Here is a 25,550-nt window from a genome sequence, read left to right on the forward strand (position 1 = left end):
TGTTCCGGTCTACTGCAGTTTATTTTGGTAAGTTCTATTCAACTTCCATCTGCTTCGTCGATGAATCCGGAGCACAGCGATGAATTCTTCATTGGAGCCTCAGCGACAGGTATTCATTGTGTTGGCCTTAGAAGGGCAGATCCAGCTTCATGCACAGGGAGGGGGGGTCACGTGATCAATCATGACCCCCATGCCCCCTGGATCCACGCATGTGCCCTTCAAGAGCAAGCGAATGATTCCAATATTGAACCGCGACCGTAGCTAGCTGGTTCAGAATGTGGAATGAGCCTTGCGAGGTTTTCAAGGCACGAAGGTTAAACAAACTTTACCATCGAGTGAAACACTATAGTTATTTAACGCCGAGTATGGAATTGAAAAACGAGCAAGTGAAAGGATTCTACAGTTGGACCACGAGCGCGAGTGGTTCGAGAATAGAATCCTGAACTTGCGAGTTTTTTAACACACGAGAAGTAAAATATGTACATTTGCACCCGAGTGTAACACAAAACTTTTCCCCTCACTGTAGCGAGGAAACTACAACGCAAAAAATGCGTTTATCACTGCTTCCAGTAGTTCCACAGGTGGTAAATCATCTTTATTAGTAGATTCACCTGCTTTTATCAATTTTAAAGCAGTTAATTTGACTTTATTCAAGGTCAAAACACTTTACCTACTAGTGGATAAAATGCGTTTTTACCCGCTGGTATTAAAGGACAAAACACGTGTTTCCGAGCTAGTGAGGGGAAAAAATACAAATAAATTCGGTAGGTACCTACTAATTTTAAAACATCAAATCATTTTATTTCTTCATGAAAATTACATGTTATTTTAACTTCACAAAAAGATTGTGACAACATAATAATAAGAAGATAATTAATAAAAACAATAATAGCCATCAAATAATTAAATCAATAATATATTACAATAAAGAAATAAAATAAAAATACATCAACAATGTCCTAAAAATAATTTTTTGTATAAAATACTACGGCTTTCTAGTGAATATTATAATGTCAAACAGTTGCAAGTTGTACTCGCCTTGCAAGGGTTCCGTACACTACAAGAGGGCTTAAGCGCCTCCTTTTTTGAAGATATTTTAAACAATTTCTAAAAAAACGAAACAAAAATGAATTTATATGTAATATTCAAACGCGCTTACATAATTTCAAGAGATTTGATAACTCCTTGCAGCGGCAGTGAGTGAAATTCGTAATTTGAGTCTTTTTGTTTTAAGTCCGACTTTTGACTGTAGATTTTTTTTTTCAATTTATAGATTTATTCCATATTTAAAATTTTTATTATAATTTAAATTAAACTATACATCTATCAGAACATCTAAAATTTCCCTTACAAAGCTATCTCGTAGATTTCTAATTTTTCCTATTTAAATCTATATCTATAGAAAATTTTTTTACGCTTAGTAGTTTCGGAGATAAGGGGGGGGGGGGGGTGACTTTGATTTTGAATTTTCACTTTTATCCCCCAAAAGTGGCTCTTACTTATATAATTAAATTTTCTTGATTTAAATTACATGTCCGTCTTTGAGTCACAGGTTACCATTATGTGTGCCAAATTTCAAGTTAACCGGTGCAGCAGTTTTGGAGAAAATTGGCTAGCTGTGAGAGACGGACAGACAGACGCACGAGTCTATAAGGGTTCCGTTTTTAGGGTTCCGTAGTCAACTAGGAACCCTTATAGTTTCGCCATGTCTGTCTGTCCGTCCGTCCGTCTGTCCGTCCGTCCGTCCGTCCGCGGATAATCTCAGTAACCGTAAGCACTAGAAAGCTGAAATTTGGTACCAATATGTATAGTAATCACGCCAACAAAGTGCAAAAATAAAAAATGGAAAAAACTGTTTTATTAGGGTACCCCCCCTACATGTAAAATGGGGGCTGATATTTTTTTTCATTCCAACCCCAACGTGTGATATATTGTTGGATAGGTATTTAAAAATGAATAAGGGTTTACTAAGATCGTTTTTTGATAATATTAATATTTTCGGAAATAATCGCTCCTAAAGGAAAAAAAGTGCGTCCCCCCCTCTAACTTTTGAACCATATGAAAAAAATCACAAAAGTAGAACTTTATAAAGACTTTCTAGGAAAATTGTTTTGAACTTGATAGGTTCAGTAGTTTTTAAGAAAAATACGAAAAACTACGGAACCCTACACTGAGCGTGGCCCGACACGCTCTTGGCCGGTTTTTTCCTTTTTGAGGTACAGAACCCTAAAAAAAACAATACTAATATTTGTACAGTTCATTGTACCCTTTGACGGCTTTAACTGAGTACAGCGGTGAGCAGCGAATATTTCTGATTCAAAATCATCATTTATATTTTACCAGCCAGATTAAGTGTGTTTTCACATTATCCGATCCGATAATTCTTTCAAAAAACCTTGGGACACTTTTTCTCCTATTATTAGGATTGAAAGAGCTTGCGATTCTGAGAGGAAACCACATAAAAATTTCCAAATCCAAAACAACAGTGGGGTGAACAACTTTGAAAAAAAAACCAAACAATTTTCCTAGAAAGTCTTTATAAAGTTCTACTTTTGTGATTTTTTTCATATTTTTTAAACATATGGTTCTAAAGTTAGAGGGGGGGGGGCGCACTTTTTTTTCCTTTAGGAGCGATTATTTCCGAAAATATTAATATTATCAAAAAACGATCTTAGTAAACCCTTATTCATTTTTAAATACCTATCCAACAATATATCACACGTTGGGGTTGGAATAAAAAAAAATATCAGCCCCCACTTTACATGTAGGGGGGGTACCCTAGTAAAACATTTTTTTTTCATTTTTTATTTTTGCACTTTGTTGGCGTGATTGATATACATATTGGTACCAAATTTTAGCTTTGTAGTGCTTACGGTTACTGAGATTATCCGCGGACGGACGGACGGACGGACAGACAGACATGGCGAAACTATAAGGGTTCCTAGTTGACTACGGAACCCTAAAAATGGCCCTTTTACCAATTAACGTGGTGAAAAAGTTTGAATACATTCAAAATTTCGTCAAATGGGGTGAAACTAGCTCACTACACCCTACCTACGTTGAATCCAAATGAAATTTCGCTAAAATACCGGCGTATTTTCGTATAGCACATGGCACATGCTATCTATTCGCGTTTTCCTCACTGTACGTAGGCCATTGCCTAATGTATTTTTTTCATCAGCTACGTTGTAAATAGGCGTGATCTTTCAACGCCAGGCGGCGTCGGGCGTAGGGTTCCAATCATTTGTTATTATTTCTCTCACGCATCCGAGTTTTCCAACAAATTGTATTGTAACTGACAATATGACTGATTGTTGTTCGATTCAATACAAATGTTCCGCGTTGGGGACTGGACATTTTCATCTGCTCTATATTATAATATAGAGCACCTACAATGTACATTTACCTATTATGTACTATTATATATTCTGTGCTATTATTGTACACGCGAGCATACTGAGGGGCAATGCCTGAAACTTGTTTTGGCGTCTCATTGTGTAGGTACGAGTATCGAGATGACTAACTTGTAACGGGTGTTTTCAGTCCTTGCGGTGTAAAGAGTGCTTACTTACTCACTGAAACTGAAACTAATGTAAGCTTAATGTAAGATAATAATATTATACAGTCTGACCAAAAGAGTAGAAATTAAAAAGTGGCAACATCGTATTGTCGTCCCGTTTTCTCACACATATTGATTTGAAAGGAGTAAAACACTAAGTACAATGTTGCCACTTTTTAATTTAATACTCTTTTTGGTCAGACTGTACTTACCTGAATAGAAGAAAAGTGTTCTAAGTTCCGATCTCTTCCACAAAATTTTAATCCCCAGCCTCGAACAAAGGGCAAAAAAGAAGTGGTACAAAAAAGAAATGAAAACTTAAGATCAAGCGGTAAATGGAAAATGAGTGAGTGCATGGGTCTTAAATTATTGTAGGTCGAACATTTCATTTGTAACGAAAATATAACTTAAGGTATTTTTAATAGAACTGATGTGTCTTATCCACCAAGAGGGCACCTTATACTGGTCCAGAAAATCGACTTTAAGGTTTAGTAAAAGTCGCCTAGTTTTCGAGATTTTCACACTTTTTAGGGTTCCGTACCTCAAAGAGGAAAAACGGAACCCTTATAGGATCACTCGCGTGTCTGTCTGTCCCTCTGTCACAGCCGATTTCTCCGAAACTACTGGACCGATTTACTTGAAATTTGGCACACGTATGTAAACCTGTGGTCCAAAGACGGACATGCAATATAATCAAATGAAATTAAACGAAATTTAATCATAAGGGGCACTTTTGGGGGGTAAAATTGAAAATTAAAAATCAAAGTTATTAGAACTATATTGTGATACATATCAAATGAAAGAGCATTTTACAACCATTTCAAATATATTTTTTTTATAGTTTTTATTTTGGTAATTTAGAAGTTATTTAAGAAAAATTACCATTCCCCCCCCTTATCTCCGAAACTACTTAGCGTAAAATTTTCAAAAAAATACACGAGATAGCCCTCTACCTGTAGATTACAGGAAAACCTATTAGAAATCTACAGTCAAGCGTAAGTCGGACTTAAGAGAAAAAAACTCAAATTGAGATTTTCTCTCACTGCCGCTGCAAGTACTTACTAAATGTTTTGAAATTTTGTGAGCGCCATGGACAGGTAGAAAGAAATTCATTTCTGTTTAGAAATTGTTAAAAATTTTAATCATTTGCCAAAATGACTTAAGTTCCTACTAAAAAAGAGGCGCTTAAGACTGTTTAGAACTGCACTGACCATAATATTGCCCTAATAGGTCCAAAAAATGGTGTATATATACGAAAACAAAAAAATTGTACCACCGACAACCAAAATCTGAAGTCTATTTGCTCTATCTCTTATAGTTTCCAAAATATACGCAAAATCTTTAAAGTACAAATCTAGTGTACGTTGCTATCACATGTCGTCAGGCGCTCATGACCTTTTTGTATGGAAATGTCGAAATCCGACTCGCACTTTACCGATTTTCATAGAAAATTGTGTTTTATTATAGTTTTGAAGGAGGTTTCTTGTTTTTAACCACCAACGCAAAAACGACGGAGTGTTATAATAATAATAGGTTTGACGCTTGACATGTCTGTCTGGCATCATAGCTCCCGAACGAATCAATCGATTTTGATTTAGTTTTTAATGTTTAAGGTGAATTCGTCGAGATTTTTTTTTGTACCACGTAGGTGGCAAACATGCATACGGTCCGCCTGATGGAAAGCGGTCACTGTTACATATGGACGCCTGCCACTCAAGGAGTGGCACATGTGCGTTCATGCGTTGCCGAGTCGACTCATTAGAAACTTGTACAAACCTGTACTTAGAAGGGGCCTGGGTGCCGACGACTCAAAGGACCGAAGGAAGGAGGAGGAAGGAAGGAGGAAGGATCTATTGTCCTAATTACTTCCGTAGGTCCTCCAGTTGCGATACAGGCTGCCAACATTTTAATTACACTTTGTGCATTTTAATCTTTCGGGTCGCATGACCACGCCGTTGATAGTTCATAATTAATGGGAAAATACTTGAACAGGCATCCACGACTACTTTCCTAGGTTTAAAGATTGATCAGGGCTTAAACTGGGACCAGCAAGTAGATAAACCGTGTGGTAGTCGGGGCAGTGCGTGCTTTGCCTTAGGTCGAGTTGCAAAGTCTGTGGCTCCAGAAGTAGCCCGGACATGCTATTTCGCCACTGTCCATTCATTAATACAGTACGTTGCGGAGGTCTGGTCTGGGGATGTTGTCCTGAATGGGAGAGGGTCTTTCGCTTTCAGAAACGAGCTGTCAGGATCGTTGCTCAGGTACCTGTAGACAGTAGACACTCCGGCCAAAGAACTCTTTAAAAAATAAGAATCCTTAAGCTAGGAACACACTACGCGGACGTCCGTCGTAAATCGACCGCGGACGGGGATCTGGACAATGAATATACACTTAACCGTGCAAACTATCGGTCGACGGACGTGGACGTGGCCTTGAGCGCATGGACGTCCGTTCGAAATCTGGCTCGCTGGATGTTTTGTTCCGTGCACACTGTTCGGTCGCGGTCGCGGTCGATTTACGACGGACGTCCGCGTAGTATGTTCCTAGCTTTACACTCATTACACTGCCTGCAGGTAGCCATTTATGTAAGAGAGAACTTGGCAGCATACAAAACCAGGGGCGGCTCACTCCGCGATTCTATCGCCGCGCCAGCCGCGTAGCGTCTGTGTTTGCCGCCCGGGGCCGATCACCAATTTTGCCGATATGCCGCCCCTCTTATGATCAACATATCTAGATTATTTGGTCATTATAAGTGCGAGTTGTACTATCGTTGTAAGGGCTCCGTACACCACAAGAAGGGCTTAAGCGCCTCGATTTTTGAAGGCACGTAAATCATTTTTGAGAATAATCGATATTCTGAACAATTTCTAAAAAAACGAAACGGAAATTAATTTAGGTAGATTTCAAGAGATTTGGTAACTCCTTTCAGCGGCAGAGAGTGTGAAATTTGAGTTTTTTTCTTTTAAGTCCGACTTACGCTTGACTGTAGATTTATAATAGGCTTTCCTAGCTGTGTAATCCATAGATTGAAGGCTATCTCGTGTATTTTTTTGTGCTATTTTTATCTATTTTCTTAAATTACGTGACTAAAAATTATTTGAGAAAATATTTTTGAAATACTTATAAAAAGCTCTTTCATTTGATATGTAACACTTTAATTTTTAATTTTCATTTTTACCAACCAAAAGTGACCCCAACAATTAAATTTTCTTAATTTAAATTGCTTGTCCGTCTTTGGGTCACAGGACATATGTGTGCCAAATTTCAAGTTAATCGGTTCAGTAGTTTTGGAGAAATTACCTATAGGGATCCGTATTTCCCTTTTGAGGTAATCCAAACCAATAGCTTTTGTCTTTTGTTCCTACTAAAGAAGACGGTCAACCAAATCTTGGTACTAAAAAAAACGGCAAATTTGAAAAATAGAGGGCTCAGCGGCTAGTTAATTTCTTGAAACGCGTGCATTCCTAACACTTCATCGATCACATTTTTTCAAGTGTCGATGTCTAACGAACCATATCCTGACACTTCAAAAAAATATTGAAAATATAAGGGCGAAGGTTGAATTCCCATAAAAAATTTAAATTTCGCGCCTTTTTAGGGTTCCTTACCAAAAAGCTACAAATAAAAGGCCGACTCTGTCCGTCGGTCTGTCAAATTATTTAATATCTCGAGAACTACTTATGCTATCGCTTTGAAATTTGCAACATCGTTAATCTCTACAAATTGAAAGTATATATTTTTTAAATGTATTAATATTAATTACAGAAAATGGCCAAAATAAAAGGGGGGAAAACTATAAATTTCAAATTTACTAGGGCAAGTGGGGTATCGTTAGAAAGAACTCAAACTATACATATCAAAACTATTTTTGGAGAAAAATGTGAACTTTTTTTTTAATTTATAAAAAAATCCTTCCAGATTTACATTTTCAATTTGAACACTCTTGCGGGTGTTTATTGTAGGTACCTGTATTTTTTACAGAATAAAAATGAAAGTTTTTGCTTTCAAAGAGAGGAAAAATGGTTAAAATAGGTTCACACAATAAACAATTATCTCATAAAAATCATCCTCCATACTAGCTCGCACACATTAGTTTACTTAATTTGCCGAAAGATATCGCTGTACGTTGAACGCTCATTTCCTACATCGCGTTTTTCCTGATATAATGAGATCGCTTCAGGAGCGTCCTTACATGTCGTAAACTATTGAAGTCGAGTCGTGATTTTCTTTGGACGTTGTCTAACAATAAAATTGTATATTAAAATATTACTTATGTGGGAATTGAGTCTTGAGGGATTTACTCAAGTTTGTAGAGTTATATGAATAACATTTGATGATTCAACTATTGAAAGTTTGTACGGAACCCTCGGTGGGCGAGTCCGACTCGCACTTGGCCGGTTTTTTAAAATTTCAATGATATTAATGGACAACCTTTTAACCACCAAGAGGGCACCTTATACTGGTCCAGAAAATCGACATTAAGGTTTAGTAAAAGTCGCCTGGTTTTCGAGATTTCCACACTTATCACCTTATACTGGTCCAGAAAATCGACATTAAATCGCCTGGTTTTCGAGATTTTCACAATTTTTTAAATTTTAATACTACCTAAAATTTTATAAAGTGTGAAAATCTCGAAAACCAGGCGACTTTTACTAAACCTTAAAGTCGATTTTCTGGACTATAAGGTGCCCCTTGGTGGTTAAAAGGTTGTCCATTAATTACCGGGCACCCGGTATACCCATACCAATAAATAATAGGCTAATTTCCTACTAGTCAAATCAGCTCCTTTTTAAGAACTGTCAAAACGATTTGTTAATATGCTGGAATCACTATGAAATACTGAGGAGTGACGTCACGGTCAATTCATTTACTTTATATCTTTCTCTTTGACTTATTAAATAGAAATGATGTTTAAACTTAACTACTATCCATGTTTTTTTCTAATTATGTGGTGCTTTATTTCGTGCACTATATTCTACTATTCCACATATGCGCTTTCTTTCCCAACCTACCGCTTGGAGGTTCCGTATGTAGGTAGGTAGGTATGCTTAATATCATTTGGTGCGTAATATTCGCGCCCCAGTGACACATCCTGACGTATAGAAAGCGTATTGGCGATGACGTCCTCGTCTATAAATCATAGCAATCGTCCGACCCGTCTGCCCCGCGACTTTCCTCGTTTTTTGTCTGACTTCTAAACCGTTAACGTGTGTGATAGAAGGGTGGCAACATGTGTTAGGCTTTCATACATTACATCTTGATAAATGATACGGTTTTATCTAAACATTTTTTAAGAATTTGTTACTTAGTTCCGTGTAAATAACATCTCCGACATTGGCTAAGGGCTACTTAGATATTTTATATCTGGTTAGGAGTAGGAGGTGGGTGGTAGGTACGTAGGTACATTGAGAATTTCACCAGTGTTTACAGTAGGGTGCACTGGGGTAATTTCTAAAGTCGTCTAATTTCGAAAGTCACATAAAAATAACCATTGTTTCCATCACATCAAGATTCCCCTTTCGAAATTACCCGAGCATTTCTGTCATTCGAAATTACCCCAATGTACCCTACCTTGATGAAATACCTACTGACTACTCTAGCATAGCCAATAACAGATTTTCCTATAACTTATACAAAAATAAAATATCATATACTTCTACAAAAAGGGTTGACTTCTGATTTGACCACGTACAAGATTTATAGAAGATATAATTTGAACAAAAAATTTAAATCTTTCGTAATTAAAAATATAAATTTCATTTGTTGCATTACCATATCGATATAACTCTAGCTTTATGCACTTCACTGTGTAATACCTACCTAATCAAATTGACACCCCGACCCCCGTCCCGTGAGCATGCATCGATAAACCAATATTATTACCGCTACAAAAATGCGATTCACCCGCTCGATTATTTGAATAAGCAATAGATATGAAAAAGCTTATTTGGATACGTTACACGCACCACCCGTTAGCTCCAATGCCAACATTTATCATCGGAATCCTATAAAAAGTAAACCGGAACTAATCTCCGACCCCAGACCCTCCCCCAATCTGCATACGCCAAGAAAATAATTTCACGCCCTTACCGCATTGAGAAGGCTTTGTATTGGGGGTGTCATACTTACTATTTATCGAGTACAAAGTGTACAAACGCTGCCATATTGACTAAGCACAAAAGCACTTCAAATATATTTTTACCTATTGTTGAAAATATTTTTTTAGAGAATGTGGATTTAAAGTATTTTTATAAATTCAACCCTATATTTATATTGAGGTTTGCAATATATTTCGACTTCAAACTCCAAAGTGGACACTTGGACAGATTAGAGCAAAGGTTAGTTAGTTATACAGGGCGTATTTACCAGATCCCCTAAAACGGTCATAGAAGACATTCCTTCGATTTCAAATTAAAGACGATTGTCTTACTGATTTTTGAAACAACGTACAGGGTGCGAGATAAAGGACATCTTTGAGAAACTTTTTTTTATGGCAATCGATCCCATTCCTATCCAGGATCTAAGACCAAAAAATTCCCTCACCGACCCACTATACACCGTGTTTTATTTGTTTTCCGTTAAATTCGACACGTCGTTAGGTTCATTACCAGGAACAAGCCTGTACATCACTTTTAGTTAAATTAGCAAAAAAAAAATTTTTTATCATTTTCGTACATAATAAATGAATTTATTAGTGTTGGAGACCCTTAAGAATAATATTCAAGTTAGTGTCAAGTGATTGACGGCACTTGTCAAAACAAAATAATATTAGGAATTGGTAAAGGATGTGTGTGACACACGCGTTCAGCAATTATCTTTATTTTTTTAATAACTCGATAACCGCAACAGTTAAGACGCTAGTTTCTTAGAGAAATTAATTGTATTTGATCTAAAGAACCTCCCCTTAAAGTTAACGGAATTCAATAAAAACAGGGTGTATATACAATACCTATTGCGATTTAATTTCTCCTAATATATAAAAATACCTGACAGTTACAAAACAACGATATTATATTCTGATACTTATAAAAAAAGAAACCCGCGTATATCTTCTCACGAGCTCAGCCGTCGATATTCTCGTACAGCATCCATAACAGAGGTATATTGTGGCAAACACATAAAGAGCAATGTGTCTCGTGACTCGTCGAGGCGACGACGTTATTGATACACGGAAAAGATTTCACTTTGATAGTTGCGGTCGGTGCGTTTTGACGCCTCTCGGTTGATAGGGATGGGGCCGTGGTTGATCCAATATCGATATTGCACGTTGAAGTTATTATTGCTCTTCTTTTTTTGCAAATGACACTACTTAGTTACTGTACAAAGTGGATCATATGTATTACTCCAAACGGAACGGAAATACATGATGTATTTTCCTTAAAAGTCGAAATGGGTTAATTAAAACATTTTCGTTTTTGGCATAGAAACACTGAAAGTGGTTCAAGCATAGTTGTACCTAGATAATATAAAATTGGTATACATAATTATATTAACAACATTTGCTAATAGCTCAGCCCATTAAATAAAACCGGCCAAGAGCGTGTCGGGCCACGCTCAGTGTAGGGTTCCGTAGTTCTCCGTATTTTTCTCAAAAACTACTGAACCTATCAAATTTAAATCAATTTTCCTATAAATTCTTTAAATAAAGTTCTACATTTGTAATTTTTTTCATATTTTTTAAACATATGGTTCAAAAGTTAGAGGGGGGGGACGCACTTTTTTTTCCTTTAGGAGCGATTATTTCCGAAAATATTAATATTATCAAAAAACGGTCTTAGTAAACCCATATTCATTTTTAAATACCTATCCAACAATATATCACACGTTGGGGTTGGAACGAAAAAAAATATCAGCCCCCACTTTACATGTAGGGGGGGTACCCTAATAAAACATTTTTTTCCATTTTTTATTTTTGCACTTTGTCGCCGTAATTGATATACATATTGGTACCAAATTTCAGCTTTCTAGTGCTAACGGTTACTGAGATTATCCGCGGACGGACGGACGGACGGACGGACGGACAGACAGACATGGCGAAACTATAAGGGTTCCTAGTTGACTACGGAACCCTAAAAAAGGTGTAGAGGGAAATGCTTGGAACACAATTGTTGACCCTGTAACTTTGTTGGGACTAGTTAGAAAATAAACATATCATATTGTCCCCACCCATAGCCCTTGAGCTTGAGGGAGGGGTTTAAAGGTCCATTTGTTCGGTTTTCTGCTTTTACCTCTAAAACTATGCGTCCTAGCGATATGACTTATTCTACGATATTAGAAGGAAGGGAAATGTCTAATGTCTATGTTTCGGGATTCAGGTACTTAGTTTGTAATAAAAAAAACCGGCCAAGTGCGGGTCGGACTCGCCCACCGAGGGTTCCGTATCCGTACAAACTTTCAAAAGGTAAAATAATTTAATGTATCTCATATAACTCTAAAAACGTGACTAGAAGTATAGGTAGTAATGAGCATTATTGTGTATAGCGCCATCTCTCGGTGAATTTGCTAACTAATTTGCGCAACCTCTATACCTATTGTGTTGGTTTTTCCATCCAAAAGTGCAGCTTTTTTTAGGGTTCCGTAGTCAACTAGGAACCCTTATAGTTTCGCCATGTCATGTCTGTCCGTCCGTCCGTCCGTCCGTCCGTCCGTCCGTCCGTCCGTCCGTCCGTCCGTCCGCGGATAATCTCAGTAACCGTAAGCACTAGAAAGCTGAAATTTGGTACCGATATGTATATCAATCACGCCAACAAAGTGCAAAAATAAAAAATGGAAAAAAATGTTTTATTAGGGTACCCCCCGAGCGTACATGTAAAGTGGGGAAAGCTGATATTTTTTTTAGGAAAAACATCAAAATAGATATTCCAACCCCAACGTGTGATATATTGTTGGATAGGTATTTAAAAATGAATAAGGGTTTACTAAGATTGTTTTTTGATAATAATCATAGTTTCAGAAATAATATGTTTTTCTGACACAAAAAAATACGGAAATAATCGCTCCTAAAGGAAAAAAAAAAAAAATCTCATGCGTCCCCCCCCTCTAACTTTTGAACCATATGTTTAAAAAATATGAAAAAATCACAAAAGTAGAACTTTATAAAGACTTTCTAGGAAAATTATTTTAAACTTGATAGGTTCAGTAGTTTTTGAGAAAAATACGGAAAACTACGGAACCCTACACTGAGCGTGGCCCGACACGCTCTTGGCCGAGAATTAAGGGTTTTTTTTTTAAAAAATCTTACATTTTTTTCCCAATTTTTTCATAACTAGTATGACTAAAAGGTGTTTTTCATTACTTGCTTCCGTGGCTAACAATGAAATTTATTTTTCCCCTCACTAGCTCGGAAACACGTGTTTTGTCTTTTAATACCAGCGGGTAAAAACGCATTTTATCCACTAGTGGGTAAAGTAATTTGACCTTGAATAAAGTCAAATTAACTGCTTTAAAATTGATAAAAGTAGGTGAATCTAGTAATAAAGATGATTTACCTCCTGTGGAACTACTGGAAGCAGTGATGAACGCATTTTTTGCGTTGTAGTTTCCTCGCTATAGTGAGGGGAAAAGTTTTGTGTTACTCTCGGGTGCAAATGTTCAGTAACTCGCAAGTTCAGGATTCTATTCTCGAACCACTCGCTTCGCTCGTGGTTCAACTATAGAATCCTTTCACATGCTCGTTTTTCAATTCCACACTCGGCGTTAAAATACAACTTTGCCCCCTTGTATAACAAATAACTATTGTACAAACCAATCATGAGACAATTTCATATTTCGTAAATTTTGTGATCTTTACGTAAATTTAATGAATAAACTTAACTGTTAACAAAATAAAGCAGTAATTAACGTCAGTTACCATTACCTGAATATTTACATTATCGATAACTGTGTGGCCGAGAGCGCATCCCTAGTTGTGGAGCGTACCCCACGCGGCGTCACATTTATTGATGGACTTTGGAAGTTTTCAATATTATGGCTACTTTACATATCATACGCATAGTTTTTTATTACGATTTCGCATTTGCCGCCTGATGCGTGAACCGATTTACTTTTGGGATATAAAACGGGAAAGCTGTACTTACCTAACTAAGTAGTCATAGGTTGGTTTATAAGTATTCATTTAACTATGAAAAGGGTTATGATTTAGTAATTTAGCCATTCTAGTTTAGAGAGCCCTTTTGGACTTCACTAAGGTTTGTTATTTAAGTAAATGTTATCATATGTTCAACAAGGAGCTCCTGGTAGTCCTGGTGTGATCGATCTAAAAGGTTAGAGGTAGGTGGAAAGCCTTCTTTAAAACATCCTACTTTAAGACAACATAATTCGGCAAAAGTTATTCTCAGTAAATCAATCCTAATCGATCAAATTTCTCAATTTTAAGTTAAAAATCTTCATAGCAGTCAATGAAAAGTTCTAAAGTGAGAGATAACGGGTTTATAGGCGTTATTTTTCCAACCAGATCGCTTCGTCGTCGCCCCGCGAACAGTATGTCATTTTTATGTGGCCACTTTTGGGAAATATATACCTTCTATTGTCGAAAAGGTGCTCATATGGGGATAAGGGCCTTAATGTACGATTATAGGTGGAGCACTATTGTGGATGACCTTTGTTGAGTTATGGCCTTATCACAAGATGGCTATTGCCTTGCCCATTTATAATGTCATCATTAAATTCTAACCTTTTTCTTTCATCTAAAAGGTTTTAGAGAGGTAAGTGGACCTGCCAAGGTTATTAGATTTTTGTTATGTAATAAGAAGATCGACCACAAACACATTAAGATTTCCAAAGGCATTAGGCTTAGGTACTTATCAAAATCTTGCATTGCATGCAATTCCCGTTACTTAGCCAACTACTTGGGTAAACGACATTCAGAATTTTGATCAATTTGCATGAAAATTCTTACTAAATAGTTTACATTATATAAAGCCCACTTTAGATTAAAAGCTCTTTGAATATGAGTGTTACTGTTATTTCCATTCGTAGGGAAAAACTCAATTTTTTTCCAGCAGAGATGTCTACTCTTAAGATTTTATAGCTAAAACCTTCTGAATCGCCTACTAACAAACAAACAGCGTGTCATTGTTCTTGCATGTTGCGACTTCCTTGCAAATATCCTCCAAAGATCACATAAAAAGCAGACATCGTTTTTCTTTTAAAAAAGTCTCTCATTTGCCTATCAATAGTGGTTGAGGCAGATCTGACCGTAATAAATGTCATATTTTATGGCACTTAGGAAAAAATGCAAGGGAGCCATTTTACATTTTAGCCGGTGGTGACCGGGGATCGGTATGTCGAATTACGCGTTTCGAGTAGCCATTTCCTCCGGGTATTTTAAAATTTCCAGTAAGTAGACATTTTTGTTTGGGGTGTTGAGATTATATCGAGTGTGTACGCTGTGATTTGTCGCCCTTGTCGAATACTGGTTTGCGTTTGTCATAATTTGTGTTGCGTTTTAAAAAAATATATTTTTCTATGTGCCTTTTCATGCTTAGTTAAAGGGTCATTATGCTTAGGGGAAATAAAGTCCTTACCATTCGCAATTCGAATAGTAATTCTAATATTGCACTCCAAGGCCGTGGCCTTTCTTGCACTGGAAGCATAAGGACCGTTTCCGCATAGAACGTCACATATGATTATGCCATATGTCTGTCGACGTTTTAAGCACTAAAATATTGTAAGCGCCCTGGATACTTACATTTAACTTCCCCTAAAATATCAAATAAAGCTTTCAGGCAGGCAAGCATGGTCGCGCGATAAATAGTAAAACATCAGGCCGTCCCTATCGCAATATTTGTAGATAGTGCGATAGGGACGGCCTGATGTTTTATCATTTATCGCGCGACCATAACTTGCCGTTCAGGAAGGCTTTATTTTATCTAACCAAATTTGGATATGCGCAATTGCGCATAGAAACTCAGACACAGACACTACAGACAGTGTTGTGCTATCATATCAGATTATGCTTGCATGTGACTCATGCAAGTAGGTAATAAGCTTATGCCGCTGAAACAGTGATAGGTATACAGTAGGTAAAAGGAAATGTTAAATTTTACTTTTGATATTTAGATACTTACATAATTACAAATGTATCAATTCACTTAAAATGTTTTTTTTTTATTTCTTTCAATTTAAAAAATGCAGATCGATGTTTGGGTAATCCGTATGGCATCCGTTCCACTCCAATATCAGTTAGTGGCGATCAATCAAGGATTATTCACCCTTGTTTACATAAACACGATATTGCAAAAATTCAAATGAAATCGAAGCGAAACGTGTCTATCGGTAGATCGGCCGCATTAAAGACAGAGAGTTCTTAACCTATCGCGAATCCGTTACAAGCAAATCTTAAAAATGTACTTCTGTATTAAAGAGACGACTTTGAATTCCAGCACATAGGTAATATATCTGTTCGTTCGATTTCCTCGACTGATATGAAAACAATTATTTTTGACGACACTCGACAAATGTCCAGAAAACTGGGGGCCGATTTTTGAGTCTCACGCGTTCGAATTCAGAAAATTGTCACTGAAAAGCAAGTCACCGTTTTCAACCGGTATTTTAGTGACAAAATCCCGTATGAGAGATTCAAAAATCGCCCCTCTGGCACCTATGTCATGTCAATAGTAGGTATCTAAATAGGAGTTACCTCGGTTGGCTCGGTTCAGTAAGATCTTTTTATGGTATAAGTATTAACATTATGGTATATCTTTCCCATCACGGAACAATGGTGTTCCGTACCTTTGGGAGGCGTGCGCGGAGCCGAAGCCAATGCGTAGAGGCCCTTTTGACACTTTAATGAAACGTAAGGGGTACACCGGACGGATGTTGCCCTTGCCCTTATCATGGGACACACGCAGAGTCAGCACCCGCCAGGTGTAAGGACTATTTGAGAGATAAAGGAATCTGAAACGAACAGGCCTATAGGATGAAAGTGGTGGACTAAATACTGGGCTATGATATAAACAAACTGAACGCCTGCCTAATAAAAATGTATCAAATTTTATTTCCGGCAGGCCGGTGACTCGTCCCCACAAGATGGGCCCCCACAAAAAGCGACATCCAAGATGGCTCAAGGGCAACACCGGTGTGACAACTCAAGGGTGTCGAGAGGTGTACACCGCTTTCTGCCCAGTGCCAACTCGCGTCTTATGCAAATTTTCACTTCCACCCCTGGAGCATATAGCCCTAACGACTCCACTCTGGACGGCCAACCAAGGCAAGCCAGAGGTAGAGACTCCTGTCCCACTCACCCGCCTTACTGATAACAGAACTCCCCAGGAGCACTCGGGTACGTGGGTCGCTGTTCCCCAACAGCTCGCCACAAGCTGCCCTGCGTTGACTGATTGCACTGGTAAAACCAGTGGGTGATGCATCACATCCCTACGCCAATTACGGTATATTATTATTACGTATCACTAACATGCACTACATTTTCTACATTGCTATTCATAATGCACGAATCCATCAGTTTTTATAAACAGCTTGAGTACAACTATAAATATTTGCATCCGTCTGTTATTTCGTTCTTTCAATTAGGTACCTACCGATATTTGACTTGCTTTCTCCTTTGCGGCGGGTTAGGATCTGTAAGACTTATGTTTTTTTGTGACTTATGAGACATACCCTACAAGCCTGTAGGTACTAATGAAAATTGATTAGGAGTTTGATAATTTTAGGATATCTGGGCTGTACTACTTAAAAGAGAACTGAGTGGAACGATGAAAAGTAGGAAACTTTGAAAATTATTTTTTTATGTGAAATCCGTTATTTTTTCATGTTTCTAACATATAGGTAACAAAATCAGTAATGAATTATCACTATCAATATTATTGAACAGAATTATTTTCTAATTTAGGTACTTATTGAACAAATCTCTCTGAAAAAATTAGTGGGTTTGGTCACTTTTCAGGACTTTGAAGGACAATTTATCCCAACTGGATGAGTTTGTTCTTTGTTCTGTTATTTTAGACTACTCTACAGTGGCGTAGCGTCGATACAACTCGATTCCCAACGGGTTCCCTAAAATTCTGCAGTATCTGTAGAAGTCCATACAAAACAGATCCCAAAATCCCCTCCGGCTTCACCAACTAAAATTTTCACGCGTCGCCACTGCTACTCTATAACATAATATTGTCTTCGGTTACCGCGATAGTTACTCCTGAAATAAAACTATGGAAACGGATTAAATCGCGTATAATTAATTTACAATTCATCCCGACGTTTCGAACACTTTACAGCATTCGTGGTCAACGGGTGACTGAGGAAAAATTACAATGTGCAAAAGCTACCCACATACAACAAGAAATATTAACGAACCATGACCACAAATAATATAGATTTTTAAGGCAGGTTCACACACTTAATAAAGCTAGTTATACAATATTCAAAAAATTTACCATTACTATGTTAAAAAAAACAATTAATCAATTAATCTACACAAAATTGACAAAAACAAACTGCAAAATGTCCAACATCATACAACACAAATGCCTTCGTCGTCCATTATCAGATGTACTACTGGATCCCAAGCCGGTGGTAAAGAGCCATCTTCTCTATTAAAGTTCGGATATTTCTTGATCTCACAATGGCCTCGCGCAACATTATTAATAGTGTGTGATCTGCCTTGAAAATCTATATTATTTATGGTCATGGTTCGTTAATATTTTCTTGTATGTGGGTAGTTTTTGCACATTGTAATTTTTCCTCAGTCACCCGTTGACCACGAATGCTGTAAAGTGTTCGAAACGTCGAGATGAATTGTAAATTCATTATACGCGATTTAATCCGATTCCATAGTTTTATTTCATAAAATGAATTAGTAAATAATACTAATCAACACTATTTTTCCTCCATCTCTTTTATTCCTTCTGAGCGAGACTGTCGTGCGAGGGCAACGAAAGGTAGGATTATTCACCTCGTATATTGGCAAGGATTTTTAGGTTGATAGATTGATGGATAGCGGATTGTAATAAAACGGTTTACGCAAATTTGTGTCGACTAAAATCGATTACCAAAAGGTGCATTGTCACAATTTCACAAGTCTGGGGGACGACCGGTCTGGCGCAGTCAGTAGTGACCCTGCCTGCTGCGCCGCGGTCCCGGGTTCGAATCCCGGTAAGGGCATTTATTTGTGTGATGAGCACAGATATTTGTTCCTGAGTCATGGATGTTTTCTATGTATATAAGTATTTATATATTATACCCCAACGATTACGTAGCAGTATCATAATGCCCGGGCAATGTGATAAAAAATGGCGTCTAAACAATGATTAATCACTTTGCCCAATACAGCTGGGCATTATTCATAATGCCCGGGCATTATACATAATGCCCTTATTAATCACTTGGTCCATAACATATATATCGTTGTCTGAGTACCCACAACACAAGCCTTCTTGAGCTTACCGTGGGGCTCAGTCAATCTGTGTAAGAATGTACTATAATATTTATTTATTTATTTTATTTTTATTTATAAGATATTAAATATATTTCATGTTCTACAGGTATAGTTAGTTAAAGTCCTGTTAGTACTTCCTATACCTATCAGAGAAATTGAGATCGATGCAGATTGTAGCGTGATCAGGTAGAGTTGGGAGTACCGGCTGCTAAAGCTGAAAAAGAGACGGATACCTATTAATATTATTTTAATTTAGATTTAGTGGTTGTCGGCACATCTCGAATCCGCATCAATGCCTACGATAAACACGTTCAGTGGGGCTAATATTAGGTAAACTTCCTGATGTGGACTGGTGTCGCTACATAAAAAAATTATCATGATCTGCTCGACCTCTTCGACTATCTGAACATTTTGACTATAGGGTACATACCACGTAGGTATTATACATACATATTAACGCCTGTAGTTAACATAATAGCAAATAGGTATATCAGTGAAGTGAACGATGTGTGTTACTGTTACGTCAACTCGCAAAGGAATGGATCGCATCAAACGGTCTATCAACTTCAATAATTTCATTGTATGAGGTCAGATGAAGATAATCATCATCATCTGACCTCATCTTTCTATGTTCGAAGTATGTTCACCAAACTTTCTTGTTGTTGTGTGAGTTAGATATACTACTTGTTAAATTAAAAAAAGGCATTATTATTAATGCATTAAGAGCCTGAATTAGCTAATTATATATATATTGCCTTTATCTGTCATAATTATAATGACTTTTATGTGTTTGTGAGAAATGGATAGAGCATATCAAATTTAACTAGAGGTAATTCAAGCCCAGAAGTTTTCTGAGTAAGAGTTAGTTTGTACTGTAAAGAACATTGTATATTGTATATTAATTTGAGAAGCCTGAACACTAAAGGTGTCATGCGCATAAGATTAGCCGAGCTCAATATTTGCTTGCCGCGAGTGCGGGGCCGCGATAAAAATATTCTATTTATTACGAGCCCGCGCTCATTCAGAGCGCGTCACGCGGTGACATCCGACTTCGTTTTCGAACATCCACGACAAGGGTTGCCAGCGATCATACTCGTCCACATTCTGTTAGGGTTCCGCACCGAACAAAAATATTGTCTCGGGTTTTCACCATGGCTTATGAAACCTGGGATCCACTTCATCCACTTGGCAATCAAACCATTCACACGATTGGACGTATAGGTATAGGTTGGTTCTACGATGACTATACGCCTTCTTTAGATTACTCCGGTTTAACCACTATATTATCCTCCAACTATAAAAAATATTGGTAGAGATATTAAATTGTATGTATTTACAAAAAAAATCACAATTTCATATTAGTTCGATTACTCTTTAAGATTTAATTTCTACCCAACAATAAAAAAGGGTATGACCTAGGCTCGGAAAAACGACATTTCGAAATCATACCTAATCATAATTTAGGATCTATATTAGTCGAAATTGTTCGCGTTGTTATAGGGCATAAACTTTAAACGTTGATATAAGTAAAAGAAGTCTATGTTGTACGGAGCAGGGTAATTTTTATGGTGGCGTTTTGCGCGTCATTGATCGGACTTACTCTCCCACTAAAAATAGAAGCCCAACAACATTCCAACTTTACTTATTTGGAAGCTTACTTATGCTTTTATTTATAAGCAAAGCTTTAATAATATACAAGTAAATCATGCAAAATTGTATAAACTAAAATAAACTTAGTCTAAATCATGCATAATATTACACACATTACAATGTTTTATTTATGGGTAAATTCAAGATAAAATCATCAGAGTTCACGGGCTTGTCTAAAAATCATATAAAAACTTTTTTCATAATTTAACTTTAAACCATTTGCATCAAACCAATTACACATGTCTGGCGACCCCCCTCGGCATAAAGAATTACGCATCATAATCGTTTGGGTAATTAAAAAAAAAAAAAATACCTGGACAGACAGACAGAGAGAAGCAACTTTCTTTTATACCTTCCTACTACTATGCAGTGATGATGCATTTAGAAATGATTAATTTTTAAACAATTTTAAACCTTCCTCGTTTTCCGCTCCGGTCGAAGCGACAACCCTGAGCCGACGGAACCATCTTCACGCCCCCGTCAATGCATGCATCGAGTCAATACGCGTGTGCCAATAATTTTTCATCTAAACCCATTATTGTGTCAGCGGCTTACTATCAGCCGCGGCAGGACGGAGCGTGGCTTCTTCAATGTATTTTGTGTTTGCCAAGTGTCAAAGGTTTGGTTCGATTGATGACATGGGGGATACATTTAAAGATGACGTGACAGACAGGTGGAAATGTAAGATATACCTACAAGCAATAAAGCTACATGCTACGAGTACCTACATTACATTTTATAAGTAGATATAAGTATCCTTCATTCAACTTTCATCTGGACAATCTTTATCTTCAATATAAATTGTAACGTTGTCAATAAATAGGTACCTAATGTAAAATACCCTATAATGGACGGTGATGCCATTATGAAATAATCGATGGAATCAGGCGTTACTTTGCGGAAATCCATGTTAATCGTAAACTAGAACTTTCCTTTGCTAATCCGCGAATAGATAACGTGCAAGTCAATCAGTGCTAACCTGTTATAATTACTTGCGTATTTTTTTACATGCAATTAATTTTCCCACCCTCCCACCGCAAAAATAAAAACAAATACGCAAATAAATATAACAACCCACCACCAAAAATACAAAACTCGACACTTGTTTCGCCTCTCTACGAGGCATCCTCAGGAGCTAATGTTGACGGTCCGAAGTCCCGCAACTGACTCAGTCAGTCAGCTCAGTCAGTGGTCAGTTGCGGGACTTCGGACCGTCAACATCAGCTCCTGAGGATGCCTCGTAGAGAGGCGAAACACGTGTCGAGTTTTGTATTTTTGGTGGTGGGTTGTTATATTTATTTGCGTATTTGTTTTTATTTTTGCGGTGGGAGGGTGGGAAAATTAATTGCATGTAAAAAAATACGCAAGTAATTATAACAGGTTAGCACTGATTGACTTGCACGTTATCTATTCGCGGATTAGCAAAGGAAAGTTCTAGTTAGTTGATTTCATGTAAAAAAAATAAAATAAATAATACTCGGTGTAAACTTGAATGAGTTTTACTTACTGCATTAACCATGAGATAAAGTTACAGGATAAGGTATAAAACATACTAGTTTGTTACTCCAAAGATATAAAGAAAGAGTGTTATTTCGCGAGTGTCCATAACTGGAACCGGAAAACTGCATAGTGCATACGTCCTATAATGGACACGGAACAATTTACGAAACCAAAATTTACAAGAAACAACCTATGTTAAAATAACGCAAACTAATTTTATTGGGGTATATAAAGTTGACTCATTGAGTATCAGTTGGCTTTAAAAGTAATATTTTACACTTATTCCACTGTCCATAATGGGGGATCCATTACTGGAGACCTGGCGTCCATGACTGTAGAAAAAAACACCTTGTTTTAATTTGTTAACTACCTATGAGGAAACCAATAACAGTATCTACTTATTCTGCAATACGCTTGAAATGCAAAAGAAGGATAGGACATTCAAGTTTTAACACGCTTAGCGGTAGAATTTTTACATGTGTCGGCGAAATATCAAACATAGGCAAATTTTTATCTTAGTTTAAGATAAGACAGTTTGTCCATGATTACCGTTTTACCTTATAGACAGGCATATTGTTGGTTGTTAATAAAGTCTACCTATTCCATATAGAAATATGGACTTGGAAAATCGTCATTATGTACAGTACAGTCAACAAATTGGAATTGGAGGCCACTGTAGAAGTATATCACAGTGACGTTATAAATCAGATTGTAAGAAATATCTTACTGCTTGTCATTTTGACATGGTTGTAGAGTGGCCTAGGGTTCCAATAGGTTGAGGTACAGTCAACCTTATAATAAATTACCTACTGTTTAGATTAAAATGGCCAATTCGAGAACAGCCCTACCTACCAACTACAGCGTAGTAAGTGAACGTCACAAAGAATCGCTTACATTTCGATAGTGTATCGTAGCATTCGTAGCCAAGCTCTCTCTATCGTTGGCTGTAGGTACCTACTCGTGCAAATAATTATATTGTTGAGTCCAAGAAAACAGTCTACATCAAATAGATACAGTCTCAGTTCTCACTCTATATACACACCTAATTATGTAATTATTGGCAACGTAAAGAATAAATAGCATTTATTTCATAACAAATAAGTATCTACATTTATTGTAGTCTTTCGAGATAACAAACGTTAATGCTAGCAGCGGTTGATGGAGTTAAATTAACATATAAAAGCTTACGAATTCAGGACAGTCAATTATAAAAATCATTACCATCTTTAAGAGTACACACTATAAATAAGTCTGACAACAATACATACCTACATAAATATATGATTCAGTTTTACTTAATGTCATAGAAAGAGGATAGTTTTAATTTCACTGGATGCTTAAAAAAAGGTGACCCAAAAATTCCTGCAAAGTTGCTGCTATCGCTTTCGTCGTCATCAGACTCGGGCGCAAACAAAATAGCCAGCGTCAAAAAGTTTCCCCAGAAAAATTGTTCGCGAAATTCACACTATTCATGGGAAAAGTACCTATCATTGAAAGTGCCGTGCGGTCAGCTCGTAGTTAGCAACCGCGAAGTCAAAAGAGCTTACTTCAAAGGGGAATAACTGGCGGCTCCAAGAGAATGCTAAATAAACTGGCAACACTAAGGCAAGAGTGCAAAACAAATGCGGCAACGCCACATCACACGGCCATTGAATCAAAAGACAGACTGAGCGTGAAGTGATGAAAACTGGAAAAATAATAAACGTACCCCTGTGGGGCGACCTATTCTAGGATCTAAGATTTATTTATTATAATATTTTTATTACCATTAAATGAGCTGTTCTTTACTGTAATATAATATTACACGCACCAAGACTGAAATTACCTACCTCTTTTCCAACGTTTAGGCCAGGTAAAATTTTCGACCAGTTAGTGACTTTCAATAACATCTTCCGATTAATTATAAGAAGTCAAAAATATGGAGATAGACTTGGATAATCACAATTTACAAGTGGGTACACGACAATACTGCAATGACTGGTTTGATGGGACCACTGAATAAATCAAGGCGCGAATGTCAGAATTATGTTTACCGTTTGTTTGTTTGTTGGTGGTTACATATTCCCCGGTATATTCTTGTTTGATTCAATCACCTACTGATATATAGTTTCAAAATTCATAGCTTTTTTTTGTTAGTCTTCACCCATATTAATAACTACGGTCTAATTTCCAAAAAGCTATTAAGCAACGGAATAGGTTTTCCTCCAGTTAGGTTTCACACCCTCTAGAAGCAAGTGTCAATATTGGCCGACACGTTTGCCGCCGACGTATGATTTTTACATCAAAGCCGTACTCAAAGTGAGACTTGAATCACACTTCGTAAACAGTCTGCGAATGGGTTCGCCAGCGTTTGTGGAGTCACCTACTCTCTTTGCCGAACGAAATACATAAGTTTACTTACTTTTACTTACCGACTTTATTTCGACCTTTTGTGAGAACACCTATTGAAATTGCCAAAGCTCACCGAAGCTAAAAAGTAGTTCTTATACATTTTGAGTTTATGGGTTTTATGATTTTGTTTCTTTTTAGTATCTTTTTATTTCCCATGCGCTGAAATTGGGTCTTGGGTCATTGTTGTTCTATGAAGAGTGTAGAAATGTATGCGGTTTTCAGCACTAAATATTTTACCATAGAAATGAAAATTTGGTTTAAATGGATTGGTGGAACGATATCCACTTGTTATTATACTGGATACAAGGCAAGTTGAGCTGTAAGGTACTTTCAGAGTCTCAAAAATATAGACTATTTTACAAATATTAATCTAATAGTCTGCGATGCGATATACGCTTTTGCTCCCTTTTACTCTTTTAGTCTTCACTTGGTATCTCTTTTATATACTACAGAGACCGAGATATCACTCCAGCACGGGAAGCATGCATGGTCGCGCGATAAATGATAAAATATCTGGCCGTCCCTATCGCACTTACTAATAGTGCGATAGGAACGGCCTGATATTTTATCGTCTATCGCGCGACCATGCTTCCCGTGCAGGTATAATTTGTTGACGCGTTTTGTGGTATACCTAAATATAATAGTACCTAATCTTGGTCTGATTCAAATAACAACTCATAAATACAGTTTTCACATTTCACTAGACTGTTTTCACATTTTACCCATGTCAACTACTTAAAGTTTAAATGAAACCTAAAGAACAAACCTGGAAAAAGTTTCATCCGAGTCCAACGAAAAGCAAATAAGGTTTAAACATAAATTATCGAAAACGCCGCAACTTACATTGTGCCCAAAATTAATTACATAGTTCCCGAGCATAAACGCATGGCACCAAGCTCCCGATTTGAAGAGGGGGTGCATAACGGTTGCATTATTTGCAGTAAAAGCGCATCCAAAAGCACTGTAATTGGTTTACGCAAGCGGTCTTCTTGAAAGCGCTTCCCTAATGAAAAATGGTTGCAATAATGACATAATTGCATAAAATTAATCACCGTGTAT

The sequence above is a fragment of the Leguminivora glycinivorella genome, chromosome 1, assembly GCF_023078275.1.
Source record: "Leguminivora glycinivorella isolate SPB_JAAS2020 chromosome 1, LegGlyc_1.1, whole genome shotgun sequence".
Lineage (NCBI taxonomy): Eukaryota > Metazoa > Arthropoda > Insecta > Lepidoptera > Tortricidae > Leguminivora > Leguminivora glycinivorella.